The following is an 18,543-nucleotide window of genomic DNA, read 5'->3' on the forward strand; positions in this document are numbered from 1 at the left end:
GTCAGGTTTTTGTTTCCCCCACCCCCTCAGATCATTTGCTTTTCCTGCAGCAGGAAGCATGTGGTGGGGCTGGGTTGAGTGACTGCTGAGGACTTGGTGAGTCTTTAGTGACCTGTGTTGATAGTTTTAGTCCACTAGGGGGCACCCCAGACTACACCAGGAATGACTTATTTTGTAAGATCCAGGAGGGTTGAAAGAGGAGAACAGAAAACACGTGAGCTGGTCAGAGAGAGACAGCAATGGGGCAGTGGATGTTGGTCTAAGTTCATCTCAGGCCTTCAGTTCTGGCATTCTACATAAAACCTCAGAAGGCTGGAGCCTGAATCTATATTCACTGAAGCCCTGATGTCTGTAAATCCATTAGGAGGATGATTCTCTGAGAGAGGTCAGGGAATTGAAATTTTACTGGGAACATGTTCAATAGAAAACATCTTCATTACCTGTTCTCAATTTTTCATTTTATTACAAAATTTCCCCAAATACACTGACATACAAATCATTGCAGGATTTATGATCTCCAATATTTTTGTATACCTTCTCTGAGACTAGAAGGAACAAGAATAAATAAGATGAAAATAAAGAACAAAATTAGAAGAAAAGGGAAAAAAACATTATTTAACTTGACAAGCAGTGTGTGTCCTGATTGATGTGCTGTGTGGATCGGATCTGTATGTATGGGGAAAGGGGTAGAGAGCAAGGGGAGAGACAGAATATGAATTTGGGTGAATATCATATGTATGCCATATTTTTCTTCAAGCCAATGAAATTTTGTTGGAAACATTTATATATGCATATATATATTTAAATATATACTTAAATATATGTTTTTAAGTTGTTGATAGAACTTTATTTATTTATTTTACTTATTTGTATGTGGTGCTGAGAATGAACCCTGTGCCTCATGCATGCCAAGCAAGTGTGCTACTGTTGAGCCTCAGCCCCAGCCCCTGTTGGAAATATTTTTAATGCAGATGTTTATCAGCTAATTTTAAGAAATTGTCTTTACTTCTTAATACTGCATGCTATCAAATGGTTTACCTTTATCAGAACATGCATATAAATGATTTCTCAAATTCTCTGTCAAACTACTTATTATGGGAAATGGGTTAACATATCCTGTGCGTCTTCAAAGCTCTACTTTATGAAGTTCAGACATTCTTCCTTCCATGAAGTTTCATCTACTTTTCTCACATATTTTCCTGCAACACACTGCTCTTACATCAGCTGTTAAAGTAAAACGAAACTCTACCTTTGTTTTCATTCACCATAAACATGGCCCCCTTCCCCTGCACTGTCCTCACACAATTCTGGAGCCACCACTGCTGTCTCCCTGGGCCACTGGGGGTGGAGCTCCCTGTTAGGGGCAGGACAGAGCTCAGATGTGACTGGTGCTCAGGGAGTCAGGTGGAACCTGTTGCCTGGGAGAACAAGCTTGTCTGGCCCAAGACCTGACACCTGCAGAGCAGGGAGAAGACCCAGCAGCCAGGCCAGCAGCCATGCAGAGGGGACTGGGGGCTCTGCTGGGGCTTCTGTGGGTGCAGCTTTGCTGTGAGTCGGGTTCCTCCCAGGTGGGGCAGGGGGTGCTGTAGGGCTGACAGTGTGAGGGAGGGCAGGGAAAGCTGGCGCCAAGCCCCCTCCCTGTGCTCTATCCTCAGGGTGTTTCCTGGGATATTCTGCAGGTTTGTGAACTGGTCATGGATTCCCCAGTGACACCAGCTGTGTTTGCTTTTCTTTTTCCAAGCAGGGGTGAGAGGGCAGCAGGTGGAGCAGAGTCCTTCAGCCCTGAGGCTCCAGGAGGGAGCCAGCCCTACTCTGAGGTGCAATTTTTCCACCACCATTTACAAAGTACAGTGGTTCCGACAGAAACCTGATGGTGGCCTCATCAATCTGTTTTTCCTGACTCAGGGGACAAAGCAGGAGGGAAGGTTAAAGGCAACAGTGGATGCTAAGGAGCGCTACAGCACCTTGCACATCTCCTCCTCCCAGCTGGAAGACTCAGGCACCTACCTCTGTGCAGCAGAGGCACAGTGCTCCCAGGGGACCTGCAGCCTGTCCCCAAACTGCAGCTGCACCTGCAGCCACAGCCTCTGCCTCAGGAATGACTTGCATGGCAGAGTCTGATTAGCTATGGGTGTCCTGATTCACACTGTAGCCTGTCACCGCTGGTAATAGGAGAATTCTTATCACTGTCACCCCAGTTGTGTTGATCCTTTTCTCCCAGAATCCCTTTGATGGAAAAATTTCTAATAAGGAAGTATTGGGAGCAACTGATAAGAATGTCAGTTTGCTAAGTTGCTAAGGCTGGCCTCACACTTGTGATTCTCCTTTCTCAACTTCCCAAGTTGTTGTAATTACAAGTGTGCACCACCGTGCACCACCTTAGTTTGCAATTGTGCAATTATCTAGAGCATCTGTCATCACCTCCAATTATATTTCTTGAAAATAAAGTTGCTAAAAGAGTAAGTTTTGAAAAAACATTTGGGAATCAATCTAACAAAAGAGGAGAAACACCTTAACAATGAAAACTAAGCTATCAGGGCCCCCAATACTGTGAAAACAGGTCCCCTGGCTGAGCTTATAAATGGTATCTAAATTATTGTGATAAAAATACTTGAAAAACTATGATTATGTACAAACAGAAAAGAGATGACCTTTTAATATTTACTTTTTAGTTGTATTTGAACACAATATCTCTATTTTACTTATTTATGTGGTGCTGAGGATCGAACCCAGGGCCTCTCACGTGGGAGTCACAACCCCTTAAATGTAACTCTTTAAGGAAGAAATCATTAAACTTTTCCTTTTGTTACATTAAAGCCATTGGTCTTCCTTTGAAGAAATCTATTACCCATGATCTTTTTTTTTTTTTAAAAAAAAAAAAAACATCATTTCAAGTTTGGGAAAGGAAGCAGAAATCTTCCGGCATGCCCCCCCCCCAAAAAAAAAGCCTTTATTTGCTGTAGCCACATCCTAAAACTTCTCACAAGCCAATCAAAAGTTTAAGTTGCATGTGGATCAATTGCAATGTAAATGGAATTTCAGCCTTGCCATGGTCTTTTATGTTAATGTAGGGAATAACCTAGGAAGCAGTGAGACCCTGAGGTCAAAATGAGACTCACGGGTATTTCAGTGAAGCTGGGAGCAAGACCAGTTTCCTGGGATGTGAAGTGTACAGTTTCATAGGACTTGGGACTCAGAAAAGGTAGGTTACTGATTTAACATTATGCTACCATTATCTTGAGAGTCTTAATAATTTTGTCTTTGAATTTGTGTGTGTGTTTTTAATTTTTTTTTTTTTTAGTTATAGGTGGACACCATACCTTTATTTTATTTATTTGTTTTTATGTGGTGCTGAGGACCGAACCCAGTGCCACATGCTAGGCAACCCTGGCCCTGAATTTGTGTTTTTTAAGTGAAGTCTGATAAGAAACTGGAGTATGTGCTTGAGCAGAGGAGAGATACAAAGGCTTGGGACAGGAGGACATGTCAGGTTCAAGAGCACAGTGAGCCTATGTCATCACCTCAAATTATATTTCTTGAAAATAAAGCATTTTGAAAGAAGTTGTTAGATTCTTTTGAAAAGTTTAGAAACTCTGGATTTGAAATTGTTTCCACATGGACAGTGACTATCCACAGGCTTAAAAGTGGAAATTATGTAAACTGGTTGTGGTGGTGTGTGCCTGTAATCCCAGTAGCACAAGAGGCTGAGACAGGAAGATCGCAAGTTCAAAGCCAGCATCAGCCTCAGAGAGGAACTAAGCAACTCACTGAGACCCCATCTCTAAATAAAATACAAAAAAGGGCTAGGGATGTGGATCAGTGGTTGAGCGCCCATGAGTTCAATCCCTGGTTCCAAAAAAAGAAAAATAAAAGGAAATTAAGTATAAAGATAGTAGCTTGATGTAGAAGAACACTATTCTCATGTGAAATTTTGAATAAACTAAGTATTTCCTCAAAAGACAATTTTAGGGCTGGGTTGTGGCTCAGTGGTAGAGCACTTGCCTTGCAAGTGTGAGGTACTAGGTTTGATCCCAGCACCACATAAAAACAAATAAAGGCATTGAGTCCATACACAACTAAAATATATTTAAGATAAAGACATTTTTTAAACTAATTTTCCTTTCAATTGAAAACAGAGCAAAGTGCTTCATAAACAAGCATTTATAATTGTATATACTCATGAAGGTTCTGTCACTTTATTAGATTTCCACAAGTCACAGAAAATATCAGTGGAAACCTTAAAATATTGCTGTACAATTTATATTCAAAATTAAATTCAGACTCACAAGAAAATGATTTGCATGAGGAGTTAATTCATCTTAGAAAAATTGTTCTCCTAGAAACATCAAACCTAGGATTTCTAAAATTTATATTCAAACTAAGCTATCAGGGATTGATGCTAATATTTTCATAGCATATAAAATACTTTTAAAAAATCCAGTGTCTTTTGCATCATTTCTCCAAATCAAAAATTATCAAAAAATTTAGTCTGTAATCTTTTTTTTTTTCTTACTGGGGATTGAATCCAGGGGCACTTTACAACTGAGCTACATCTCCAGCTTTTTTTTTCTTTTCTTAAGACAGGATTTGAAGTTGCTTTCAGGCTTGCTAAGTTGCTAAGGCTGGCCTCACACTTGTGATTCTCCTTTCTCAGCTTCCCAAGTTGCTGTGATTCCAAGTGTGCACCACCGTGCACCATGTTAGTTTGCAATTGTGCAATTATTGAGAGCTTCTGTCATCACCTCCAATTATATTTCTTGAAAATAAAGTTGCTAAAAGAGTAAGTTTTGAAAAAACATTTGGGAATCAATCTAACAAAAGAGGAAAAACACCTTTTCAATGAAAACTATAGCACTCTAAAGAAAGAAATCAAAGAAGACCTTAGAAGATGGAAAGTATGGAGAGACAGCAGCTTCTCATGGGGGCATTCTTCTTCCTGTTGAGGAGGGTGTAAGCCACTTGAGAAATTAAAGTGTAGAATAATTAGTGAAGAACAAAAGACAAAGTCAGAATTAGGTTTAAAGAATTGGAATGCCTGATAGGTCCAGTCCACACAGGATTTGGAGATAGACAAATAGAAATGGCTCCAGTGGATTATTTAAGGGGGCACATCTAAGGCAGAGGTAAGGTTTCAAGGGTGGAGTCCTGTTTCATGATGTCTTGAGGTCAGCAAGTTCTTTGGCATCATAGCAAGTCACACCCCTGTCAGGTCACACCCATCTCAGAGGGCTGTATGGCTGCAGCAAGTCACCCTACTCCAGTGCTGTATGGGATCTTTAGCAGAGCTGAGGGGGAAGTTCACCTGCATCAGGTGGTCTATCCCAGTGGGGGTACCACAGGAAGTTCCCAATGCCAGACCTATCCCCTGTGCACAACACCTTCCACACAGAGCCCAAGATTGACTCTCAACAGGAAAGATCTCCCATGTTCTTGGACAGGCAGAATTCATATGTCAAAATGGCCACACTACCCAAAGTGTTATATAGCTTTAATTCATTTCCTACTAAAGTTCTGATGACATTCTTCATAGAAACAGAAAAAGCAATCATAAAATTTATTTGGAAGAATTAGAGGCCCAGATAGACAAAGCAATCCTCAGCAAGAAAAGTGAAGCAGGAGGCATCACAATACTAGACCTTAAATTATACTATCATAACAAAAACCGCATGGGATTGACATCAAAACAGACATGAAGACCAATGGTGCGTACAAAATAGAATACACAGGGACACACCCACCTAAATAATAGTTATCTCATACCAGACAAAGGTGCCATAGAGATACATTGGAGAAAAGATAGCCTCTTTAACAAATGATGCTGGGAAAACTGGAAATCCATATGTAACAAAATGAAATTAGAATCCTGTTTCTCACCTTGCACAAAACTCAAAGTGAATCAAGGATCTACACATTAGACTAGAGACCCTATATCTCTTAGAAGAAACTATAGGTCAGAATCTCCATCATGTTGGCTCAGGAACTGAATTCCTCAACAAATTTTCTAAAGCAATCTAGAATCAATAAATGAGATGGTATCAAACTAAAAAGCTTCTTCACAGCAAAGGAAACAATCAAGAATGTGAAGAGAGAGCCTGTGGAATGAGATAAAATCTTTACCTCATGCACTTCAGATAGAGCATTAATTTCTAGGATACTCAAAGGACTTAAAAAACTTAACACCAATAAAACATATAACCCAATCAATAAATGGGTAAAGAAACTGATCAGATACTTAGCAGAAAAAAAATACGAATGGTCAAAACATATAAAAGTTTCAACATCCCTAGCAATCAGAGAAATGTAAATTAAAACTACACTGGGATTCCATTTCACTCCAGTCAGAATAGCAATTATTAAGAATACAAGCAACAATAAATGTTGGCGAGGATGTGGGGAGAAAGGTACACTCATATATTGCTAATAGGACTTCAAATTAGTCAACCACTTTTGAAAGCAGTGAAGATTCCTCAGAAAACTTGAAATTCAACCACCATTTGACCCAGTTATCTCACTTCTTGGCATATACCCAAAAGATTTAAAATCAGCATACTGTCGTGTTGCAGTCATATCAATGTTTATAGCAGCTCAATTCACAATATCGAAACTATGGAACCAACCTAGATGCCCTCCAACAGATGAATGGTTAAAGAAAATGTGGTACATATACACAATGGAGTATTACTCAGCCATAAAGAGGACTGAAATTATGACATTTGCCAGTAAATGGTTGGATCTGAAGACTTCGTATTAAGTGAAATAAGCCAATCCCCCAAAACCAAAGGATGAATGTTCTCTCTGATATAAGGATGCTGACTCATAGTAGGTGTTGTGGGGAGGGAGGAGTGAGGGTTCTCTGGATAAGACAAGGGGGAATGAGGAAGGGAAGGGGAATGGGAATGGGAAAGACAGTAGAATGCATCGGACATAACTTTCCCATGTTCATATGAGTATACATGACCAGTGCAATGCCACTTCATGTACAATCACAAAAATGGGAAGTTATACTCTGTATGTATGATATGTCAAAATACATTCTACTTCATGTACAAATAAAAAGAATATATAAAAGTGTTAGAAAAAGTTTTAGAAATCCTATAAATTAAATTGCATTAGAGGAAGCCAGAAATTTTTTATATTAATCAAGATATCATATTCACAAAGAAATTAATTATTTTTTAAATAAATTTATGACACCAAATTAAGTTTGTGTTGCTACTTACTTATAACTATAAATCTTATTGTGTTTTATAAGTAATACAATATATTGTTAAGAGAATTATATATTATATTATTTTATAGCACTTTTAAAAATTTGTTTTAATTAGTTATACATGATAGTAGAATACACTTTGAAACAATCATATATAAGGGAGTATAATTTCTCATTCTTCTGGTTGTATATAATGTAGACTCACACTGGTTATATTATTATCCCTAGCACTGTTTTTCTGTTTTTTAATCAATGTTTAAAAATTTTCATTTTGCTCAAAGTTTTACAATATCATAGCCATCCCTGGTCAACAATCTTGAACCCTAAATCTACACTTAAAAGAGGGGTGGTTCAAGCTGGAAATCAATAGAAACATTTGAGAAAGTTCTTTAAGTTTCATGTCTACCTCTCCTAGGTTTTCCAGCTTGTTCAAGTGTTTGTTTGTTTCCTATGAGAACAACATGATGTTACAGATAAATGAAAGAAATAATCAGAAGGAAGCATCCTGTATACCCCTGGCTCAGGCATGGAGTACACCCCTGTATCATTGCCTGTGATGATCTTTATACTTAGTAAAGTCCCATTTTATTTCATTTTACGTGGATGTAGTCTCTCCATAATCCATCATTTATTATAGACATTGTATAGGAGTAATGGAAACCCATCCTGAGGTCCTGTCTCTGCTTTTGAAGAGGCCCAAAGATGGGTTAGTGTAACCTCAGACACAATAGATTACGTGTGGATATGAAAATGCTCTTGGAGTTCCACGGTGCAGAGTCATTTCTTTTCCTCTCATACAACTCCATGTCTCACACACCCAGTCCTCAATACATACTTTCTCTGTTACATTGTGAGAATCAGAAGAGCCCTTAGAAATCCTTTAGCCCAACTTCATTTTACAAAGACAGAAACTTTATACAAGATGCCACTATAAAACTGTTAGCTAGAAAATGGGTGGGATTAGAAGGGAACTATTTCTTCACTTACTCCTTAGTATTTATCTCCTTCCTCTCTCCCACTCCCCTAATTTTTGTTGGTGCATTATAGTTGTACATGGTGAAATTCATTGTTATATATTTGTACATGCACACAATATAACAATATACTTTGATCAACATCTCTCTACACTAACCCCAGCCCCAATTTTCTTCTACTTTATTGATCTCTGGTTTATTTTCAAGATATCAACTCCAAACTTTCTTTTACTTTTTCCTCTTTAGCTTCCATATATAAGAGAAAACATATTACCCTTGACTTTCTGAGCTTGGCTTATTTTGCTTAACCTAGTATTCTCAATGTGCATCCATTTTCCTGCAATCGACTTAATTTCATTCTTTCTTTTTGATTGATTAAAACTATGTTGTGTATACGTATAATACATTTTCTTTATCCATTCACCCTTTAATGGATGCTGAGGCTGGCTCCAATCATTTTGCTATTGTGAATCCTGCTATCAACATGGATATGCATGTATTGCTGTAATATACTGACTTTAGGGTATGCTTTAGGATATTCTTTAGGATAAATACTGAAGAGTGATGTAGCAGGGTCATATGGTGGTTACATTCCTTTTCTTTTGAGGAATTTCCAAACTGATTTTCATAGGGGTTGTGCCAATTGACATTCCCATCAACAGTGTAATAAAAGTGTTTCATCCTCTTCAGTATTTATTATTGCTTGTGTTCTTGATTGCTCCCATTCTAACCAGAGATAAGATCTCAGTGTAGTTTTAATTTACATTTCCCTAATTACTAACAAAGTTGAGTATTTTTTCACATATTTCTCAGCCTTTTCTATTTCTTCTTTTTAGAAGTGTTTATTTAGTTCATTTGTCCATTTATTATTTTTTTAACTTTTAAAAAATTCTATACGTAGTTTGGAGATTAATCCTCTGTCAGAAGAGTAGCTAGCATAGATTTTCTCCTTTCTGTAGGTTTTCTCCATATTCCTAATTGTTTCCTTTGCTGTTCAGAGCTTTTTAATTTGAAGCCTTCCCATTTTTTTTAACTCTTGGGATTATTTCCTGAGCTTTAGGGGTCCTATTGGGAAAGCCATTGTTTGTACCTATATGCTGGAGTTTTGACCCTATTTTTACTTCTGGGATTTGCTTAGTTTTTGTTCTAATTCCTAAGTCTTTGATCCATTGTGAGTTGATGTTGTTCAGGGTGAGAGATAAGAGTCTAGTTTCATTCTTTTACATATGGATAACTAGTTTTTCCATCACTAATTGATAAAAAGATTCTCTTTTTTTCCTATGTATGTTATTGATGCCTTTGTCAAGAATCAGATAACTGTCTATGTGGATTTGTATTTGCGTCTTCTATTCTGTACCTTTGGTCTAAGTACCAGATTTTATGCCAGTACCATGCAGTTTTGGGCACTATAGCTTTGTAGTATAATTAAAAGTCAGGAATTGTGATGCTTTTAACGTTACTTTTTTGGCTTAGAATTTTTTTTGGTTATTCTGGGTCTTTAATTTTTTCCTCAAATGGATTTTAGAACTGTATTTTTCTAGTTCTGTGAAGAATGTCATTGGTGTTTTGACAGGAATTACATTGAATCTGCATATTGCTATTCGTAGTCTGGTTATCTTAACAATATTAATGACTTATCCATGAATGTGGGAGGTGTTTCCATCGTCTTGTGTCAGTTTTCTCATAGTAGACAAAGACACCATGAAGGTACATTGGAGAAAATAGAAACTGATGTTTTTCTATTGAGGATTTAATAATTCTTTGTTCTTTTTTTTTAAGAGAGAGAGAGAGAGAGAGAGAGAGAGAGAGAGAGAGAGAGAGAGAGAGAGAGAATTTTTTAATATTTATTTTTTAGTTTTTGGCGGACATAACATATTTGTTGGTATGTGGTGCTGAGGATAGAAACCGGGCTGCACGAATGCCAGGCGAGCGCTACCGCTTGAGCCACATCCTCAGCCCTTATCTTTGTTCTTTATGGTAAACATTTAATCATAATACATTAGGAGAGGTTCTTTTTGATCTTGTCTATTTGGGGTTTTGAATGCCTCCTGTATGTGAACGTCCTTCTCATTCTCAATGTTTCTAAACCTTTTTGTTATTTCTCACAAGTACTTATTTATGTCATCAGCTTGTATATGAAAATTCTTTTTGATTCCAAAGATTCTTAAATTTGGTCTCTTAATGTTGTCCCAGAGTTCTTGTATACACTGGTCATGATTATGTATTTTTTTCTTTAATACTATTTACATGTTTAAGGCCAGCTGTTTTATCTTCCAACTCTGAGATTCTGTCTTCAGCATGGTCCACTATATTAGAGACTTTCAACTAAACACTTTATTTGATTTCATTTCCAAGATTTCTATCTGGTTCTTTTTCAATATTTATATCTTCTTATTAAATTTCTCATTCTTTTCCTGTAACAACTCCTCAATTAATTCAGTTGTTTTTCTGCATTCTCTTGGAATTCATTGATCTTTTTTTAATGATTGTTTTGAATTATTTATCTGATATTTCATCCACTTCATTATCTCTGGGGTCAGTTGCTGGTGAATTATGAATTTTAAAAGGCATTGTGTTGCTTAGGTTTATGTATTTCTTGTATTCCTCTGTGGGATTTTATGCATCTGTCAGGATGGTTTTGTCTTTCACTCTTAAATGTGGTCTTTTTTACAGAATAGCCTTCTGTTACCAATGTGTCTGTCCTAGGGTGATACAGACTCAGAACTCATATGTGTGGTATCCACAGGGTTTGGGTTAATCTTGTTTTTGCTATAGGAGTGAATGTCCATGGTTGGAACCTGAGGACACCCCTGACCATTTCTACTTGGGATCTGGTCATTAGTTTTATGTTTTTTTTTCTCTTCAATTTCTTTTATTAAATTGCCACTGAAATTCAAGTTTGGTTAATTTATTTGTGAATCAAGGTGAGCTGTCTCTTGACTGGGTTTAGTTCACCAGCTGATTCTCTACACTGTGAATTGTAATGTCCTTATAGATTCACAGAGCATCAAAGAAAGGGGGGGGGGAGAAACATCCAAAGCAAACAATATAGAGCATTAAAATAAATGCCCAGTGCTTACTCTGACCCCCATAGCACTAATTATCACAATAACAGTAGTGTTTGGGTGAGCAAATGCCAACAATAAAAACAATAAAGAGCTGTGAAGTAAAGCTGACATTAAAAGAGACAATAGATGCTTGTTTTAACTATGGCATCCACAGTATAATAACTGAAACAACATAAATGGTGGAGGCAGGAGTCATTTAAACTAAGTTAGTTACAATAGATGGGAAAATACAATTCATTAAAAGAATAATATACATGATAGAAACATAAAAGAAAGTTTAGAATGTTCAAAATGTAAACAGAGAGAATAAAGAAGACATGTAGCAAGTAATGGCTATAAAGATGGGGTAAAAATATAGGAAAAACAACAAAGGGGAGAAAGAACAAGAGAACTTGGCTGTTAGTAGAAGAAGAAAGGAGAGAAATAAGCAAACAGAAGCAAAGCAAAGTAGAAAATCCAAAATAAACAAACAGAATTTTGTATAAAAATGCAAAAATAAAAAACAAACAAAAATATACATACATACATGAACCAATCAGCACAGCAACAATACCAAACAAACCAACCAACTAGATTCATAATAAAAAATGAAAGTGGAGTCTTCACAGAGATGGTGAAGTTTGCATGATGAGTTTGCATGATCACTGCCTATGCCCCACTGTTTTCTTTCTGTTTCTTTTTGAGCTGTGTACCCCTTAGAGAGGGTAAGGGCTAGGGGTTGTTAATTCCTTCCTCTTTTTGTTTTGCTGAGATAATAGTGGAGTGCCTTAAAACTAAAGCTGGTTGAAATAGTTCTGAGATTCCCTTCTCACCAACACAAGGTAGGATGGAGTGGGACGTACTGATTGGAGTTTGTCAGACCAGCTCAGTGCACTCCCAGGGTGGGCTGCTTCAGACTTCTAAGAGGGGATTTTCAATAGCTGGGTCTTAGGTCTCATCAGGCCTTAGGGAGTTTGCTGAGTGGTGTCTACTCTGGAGATATTAGGCCAACACATCCCTAGGTCCAGGCAGATGGCAATCCCTGTTGGGAGTCTGGATTTCAGGAACCTCCCAAGAATTCCATTCATGGGGCAGGGGAACCAACTCTACATAGGTCTTACATGCTCCACTATCAAAGACAACTGCCTTCTCAGGCTTAGACCCTGAGTGTATTCACAACCACCTCTTCAGTTTCCTGGCCCTCTTTAGCTGGTCCCATGAGTTTTCATACCCAAAGGGAAAGCAAGTCAGACTTCCCTCCATATTTCCAACTTAAATACCCTTGGATACAATCCTCTCTGTTCCTGTTTTTCTCATGTTCTGCTAGGTACACCCTAGGCTACAAGGTAGATGTTTGCCAGGACAGAATGGCAATGTTTGCTACAATCTCCTGAGCTCCTGCAGCAACCATCTTCATTGTGATCTCCTGAAGATGACTTTTGCTTCAGCTTGGTGCCTGCCAGTTGATAAACACGGCACTTTTCAAGATATTCTACCAGATAGCTGCTAGGCTCTGGATCAGCTAAGTTCCGCCTGCTTTTCTGATCTCAGATTTTTCCACGCCAGATTTGTCCATGGGATTTCTCTTTGCTTGTAGTTTCCATCCCCTTTGTGGTAAACCGGTGCCTCTGGATTGGCCTCAATGTACTCTTTCTTGTTCGTTGTTGAGTGCATCTGAATTTCTAAGTCTCTAAGACACTTTGCCTATCTGATATTGAATTTTAGTGATTTCCTTCTTTAATCCACCTCATTGAGAAGCAACAGCTGCTGCTTGAATTGTGAGCCATGGAGCAACTAGAAACACAGACTTCCTCTCACCCCCCATCTTGAACCACTCCGACAATCTTCCTGCCTTCTTCCTGCAGAACAGGAATGAGGAGTAGTGAGAAACTCTTTCACAGAAGCCCAGCCACTTTGGGTTCTGCAGTTTGGGTCTGGCAAAGTTTTGGTCCAAGTAGTTTGACTGCCAGAATAGAAAGTCACAGTTTGTGAAAATGTGTGAAATTTTAGGAAGGATAGGAGTCTCACTCAGTTTAAGCCATAATTATTCCACCTCTCACTGGCTGCTCATGGAAATAGGTAAAAGTGATGAGTAATCCTCAATACCCAGATGATCTCTAAGGTCTTTCCTAAAGGTGGCAACGTATATTAATTATCTCAGCTGATCATCCCTTGAAGGAAGGATACCAACACACCAGAATCACTCAAGCATTGCCAGGAAAAATGGTTAGTGAAATTGAGACGCTAAGGGCAATATTGTCCTCCTGCAACCAACAGTATACGAAGGTGGCCAAAATTTTTTTTCTTTCCTGGACTACATAACTTTCAAGGGCAAATGTATATCTGCAAGAAAGGAGAATTTTGTTCAATGAATGTAGGAATTAAGAATTCTAGCTGGAGTGCACGCCTGTAATCCCTGTGGCTCAGGAGGCTGAGGTAGGAGGATCGTGAGTTCAAAGCCAGCCTCAGAAAAAGTGAGGTGCTAAGTAATTCATTGAGACCCTATCTCTAACTAAAGTACAAAATAGACCTGGGGATGTGGCTTGGTGGTTGAGTGCCCCTGAATTCAATTGCTGGTAACAACCTCCCCACAAAAAACAAAAATAAAAACAAAATAAACAAAAAAACAAAAAGAAAACAGGATGAAGCAATGTGAAACATTTATACACACACATATGTTTAGTTATCAAGTTGAGATTTATAATAGCAGGTATCCTTAAATATTTAATGTCACAAGATGTGAATGAAGAGTTAGATTTACTCCATGTGCCTCAAGGAGAGTAGTGACTACAAATCAGAAGAAAGGGGCTTATAGGAATAAAGTCACCTTGATTTTCTAGAAAACTTTGCTCATGGTTAGTCTTGGGGGTCAGTTTCCTATTTGCACTGTCCTATAGAAGACAGAGGTAGGCAGTGTCTAACTAGAAGCCTAACTATTCCCTTTCATAGAAGTTTTAGAAAAATAAAAACAAAACAAACAAACAAAAAAACCTAAAGTAGATGAGAAAGTGTATTTTTTTTCTTTGCAGAGGGAGATAATCATGGAAATGTGCACTGCTGATGTATTTTATCAAAGTTTTGGGAAAAGAAAAAAAGTAATAGAAACTGGGAGAAAAATCAATGGTCAAGGCAACCCTCCACCTCAGGAAGTTTGGCTCATTGGCTCATAGTTTATGGGAAATTCCAGGGAAGACATAAGATAGTCATTGCATTACATGCCTATAATCCATGTTAATAACAGGAAATAAAATCATATTAAGAATAAACTTACATGTGATTAAATATTTTGAATCTGTAGTCTTTGTTTTTTGAGGCTATCTCCTCATTCTCTAAGAATTTTGTAGAATAGAAGACATGAGAAATGGGAAAAAGTTTCTTAAAGCACATCAAATTTCTCATTGCAATTCAAGCCAATCTATCTGTCAAACTCTCTGGAGTGTTAATGATTCAATAACTCATCCCCATGTTATTTTATCATTAAGATTTGATCCTTATTTTTTATCACAAGCATCTTTACAGAAGGAAGAGGTCATGGCTTGACCTTTGGTACTGCACATTCTCTGGGAATGGTGGGTCATGTGCAAGACCAGGCTTGGAGGAGCAGAGTCTGAGACAATGTGATTTTCAAGTATCCAGTAGTTCTGGCTATTTGACATTGATCTTTGGCTTACAGTTTAGTTTTTTATGAGAGTGAATCATGTTTTTCCTTAATTTCAAACATGTCAAGTCAACCATATCAACACCAACACCATCTGTTTCAAATTTATTAACAATGACTAAGTAGTGTGCAAAACCATCAACTTTGATCTTTATATACTTACTGTAAATCTAATCTCTGATCTAAGATCTACTTTGACCTATTTCTCTTTCTATGTATCTTTCTTAGTCTCTGATAAGGTAGAAGACCATTTAACCAGAATTCAGTAGTTAGGAATGTGAACACAAGGTGGCAGTCTACCCCAGCTGGTGCAGAATCCCTGGGGCTTTATTTTAGTGGATTCTGAATGAATAGGCTTAGGGGAGAAGCAGGGCTTTTTTCTTATTGGTTGGGTTGACAATAAGAGAAGCCACTATAATTGTTAAAGAGAAAAGGAACAACTTGATAACAGAAGTAGATCCTGGGTAGGTTGCAAGTCTGGATTGATCTTAATTGGGAAGAACAATGAAGACATCTCCCTTTGCTTTGTTCATGTTCTTGTGGCTGCAGCTGGACTGTGAGTTGAGGATTTGGGGGAAGCAGAGTATACTAGCAGATGTTCTTTAGACATCTGGGAAGAAGACTGTTTTTTTTTTTTTTGCAGGTTTTCCAGTCACTGAAGAAAAGGAAAAAATTTGAAGAGTAATCACATGCCAACAAAATCTTTTTCTCTTTTACTTTCTGCCTAGGGGTGAGCCAAGGAGAGAAGGTGGAGCAGCGTCCTTCTACACTGAGTGTCAAGGAGGGAGACAGCGCTGTTATCAACTGTACTTATTCAGACAGTGCTTCAAACTACTTCCCTTGGTATAAGCAAGAAACTGGAAAAGGTCCCCAGCTCATCATAGACATTCGTTCAAATAAGGAGATGAATCAAGTCCAGAGATTTATTGTTGTGTTGGATAAGAAAGCCAAACACTTCTCCCTGAACATCACAGCCACCCAACCTGGAGACTCAGCTGTCTACTTCTGTGCAACCAGTACACAATGCTTCCCAGACACCTGCAGCCTGTACTCAAACCTGCCACTGGGCTGAGCTGCTTCATTTGCATAAAGTTCCCAGTATAACATTTACTATATTTATTTTTGAAAGTGGCAACTATCATATAGACATTAAAAGCACATAATAAAAAAGTTAGGTTCATGATGATCCAGAAAGAGGTAGAATATTCTGTTGGCTGATTATTGCTTAATAATTATTTTTAAATTTGCATTTTTATGTGTATTTAAAGGGTATAATATGGTGTTTGAAAATCATACACATAGTGAAAATTTTCAGGTGACTGAGGAGATGAATAGGAAAGGCATGGGAAGGAGCTTCCAACTCTAGGTATCTCCATGTGATCAGCAACTCTAAAGCTTAAAGGATTCTTAAAGGGAATTAGAAACGTTTTCCCTTAAAATCTAGACTTGGAAGATGAGTTTATACCTGCTATTCAAGCTTCTCTCCTATAAATAACCCCTTGTGATCAGCATAATCCTTATTGTTGGTGGGCTTTAGACTCTTTAGATATCTTATTTGTTATTTTTCTGATTATAAATATTACATGACAAATATTAAATATGTGAAATACAAAAAATGTGAAATTTACTGTGCAACAGAAAAAATATGTAATTTGACTCTCTACATAACCATTTCACTCCCTACATGTATCATGTAACATTCTGTTATAAACCCAGATTATATGTAGCAAAATTTATTTTAAACAAATGTATTTATTTCCATTTATATGTCTTTCTTTTCTGAAAAAGTTAGTTTTTAATAAAAACTAAATTTATTCCTTCACATTTAATTTTTATTGCTCTCTTATCTTTATTTCTGGTGTATGTTAAAAATTTTACATATTTACTATATTTATTTTATATATTTAATATGTTTATAAATATATTTATGTATTTGCTACCAATGGCTTTTTAGAGTGGCATTATACCACTAGTGTGACTATTGCCTGAAGTAAAGTCTATACTTAATTAAATTATTTTAATAGTTATTGGAACAAAATAAGATAAATGAGAAATATATAATATTATATCATTAAGGTGATAAAATACTATTTAAAGTATAAAAAAGTTAAGGATTGCTCAGGAGATAGCACCCTGAATGGTTCCAATCAGCCAGAGAATTCTATTCTGATAGTCTCTGAGGCACTGTACAGGTGGGACCAGGGCCTGTGTGTTTCAAGAATCCTGCATTAGTACTCATTTTCTGAGGACTATCTACATAAGGACATTATCCAAAAAATCTTAGTTAAGATCTTTAATGTGAGTTATTTTTAAATTCTTGTCATATAAGGATGAGTAACATTGTACTAGTCGTTAAATGCAACCAAGGATCAATTCCTTGTGCTTTATTTGTTTAATTGGTATTAAATAGCACTTAATGAGGACAGTTCCAGAGGCATCTTTCTCTGCATTGTTTTTATATCCTCTGTCATTGGGTTTAAGTGACATACATGTTGATTAACTGAAATGCCAGGAAGGGCAGCCGGTTGGCATGGTGATGAAAGAGTAGACTATCCTGAGTTTATTTCTCTAGTTAAATTTGTAAAACTATGGAATATGTATGGTTCAGGAGCTACATCTTCCTACTGATGACCATTTCACAGCAAGAAAACAGACAACTTTGTGTGGGGTGGCTGAGGGGAAGCAAGGTCTCAGGATCTTAGGTGAACAATACATTACTTAGGATGTGGGGACTTGAGCAGTAATTAATTTCACCTGATTTTTGTTTTTTCTTTGTGGTACTGGGAATGGAACACAAGGCTTCACATATGCCAGGCAAGTGCTCCACCACTGAGCTATACCCCTTGAATAAGGACTTCAGTCAGAAAGGCATGTTTAATTCATCATGATCATCTGCTCAAGCATCACCACTCCCCAGCTTCTATGGTTTCTCTTATATTGTGGGACTTTGTCTTTAGGATAAAATTTCTTTCATTAGCAAAAAGACAAAATATTGCAGATATTTGATGTATATTTGTAATAATACCTGCCTGGTATTATCCTTTTTTAATTTGTAAGATATGATACAATTAATTAACAAAGTTGGCATGAGTGTGTCAATATCTTTTTTGGATATGGATGCTTTTTGAATAACAGAAGTACAATTATGTGATTTCCTTGGATAAAATCTACAATGGATTTAAATATTTTCAGAAGAACTTCATAATCTCATAAGTCAGTCAGCCTCCTAGTAAAAAATATTGGGTGTTTTTAGAAAGCAAAACAGTTGCAATGGATGTGGTATATCATATTTAATAGGACTTCAGTGCAATATCTGAAGATGCTTCCACCAACCCAGACAAGAATAAAATTATTTTGAGAGAAGGAGGATAATTTTGGCTACTGTACCAAGATACAGGGGGTGGCCAGCAATGTATCTTTGTTGCTTCTCATGTTGTTCAGTAATGTTTCTAGGACATGTCCTTATCTTTAATGTGCACATTAGAAAAAAGTTTTTTTCACAATTTCTCACGCCATGGTCATCTGTCCTAGGGAGGTGTCTGAGGTAACTCAGTATAGGTTTCTTGCAGATTTGGGCACACAGAATATGGGAACTTGCTGTGGTTCATCAAAGGTCCCAGTTGAGGCAAAAGGAAAACTAAGAATTCAAAGGTT

Source organism: Urocitellus parryii, chromosome 6, assembly GCF_045843805.1.
Source record: "Urocitellus parryii isolate mUroPar1 chromosome 6, mUroPar1.hap1, whole genome shotgun sequence".
NCBI lineage: Eukaryota > Metazoa > Chordata > Mammalia > Rodentia > Sciuridae > Urocitellus > Urocitellus parryii.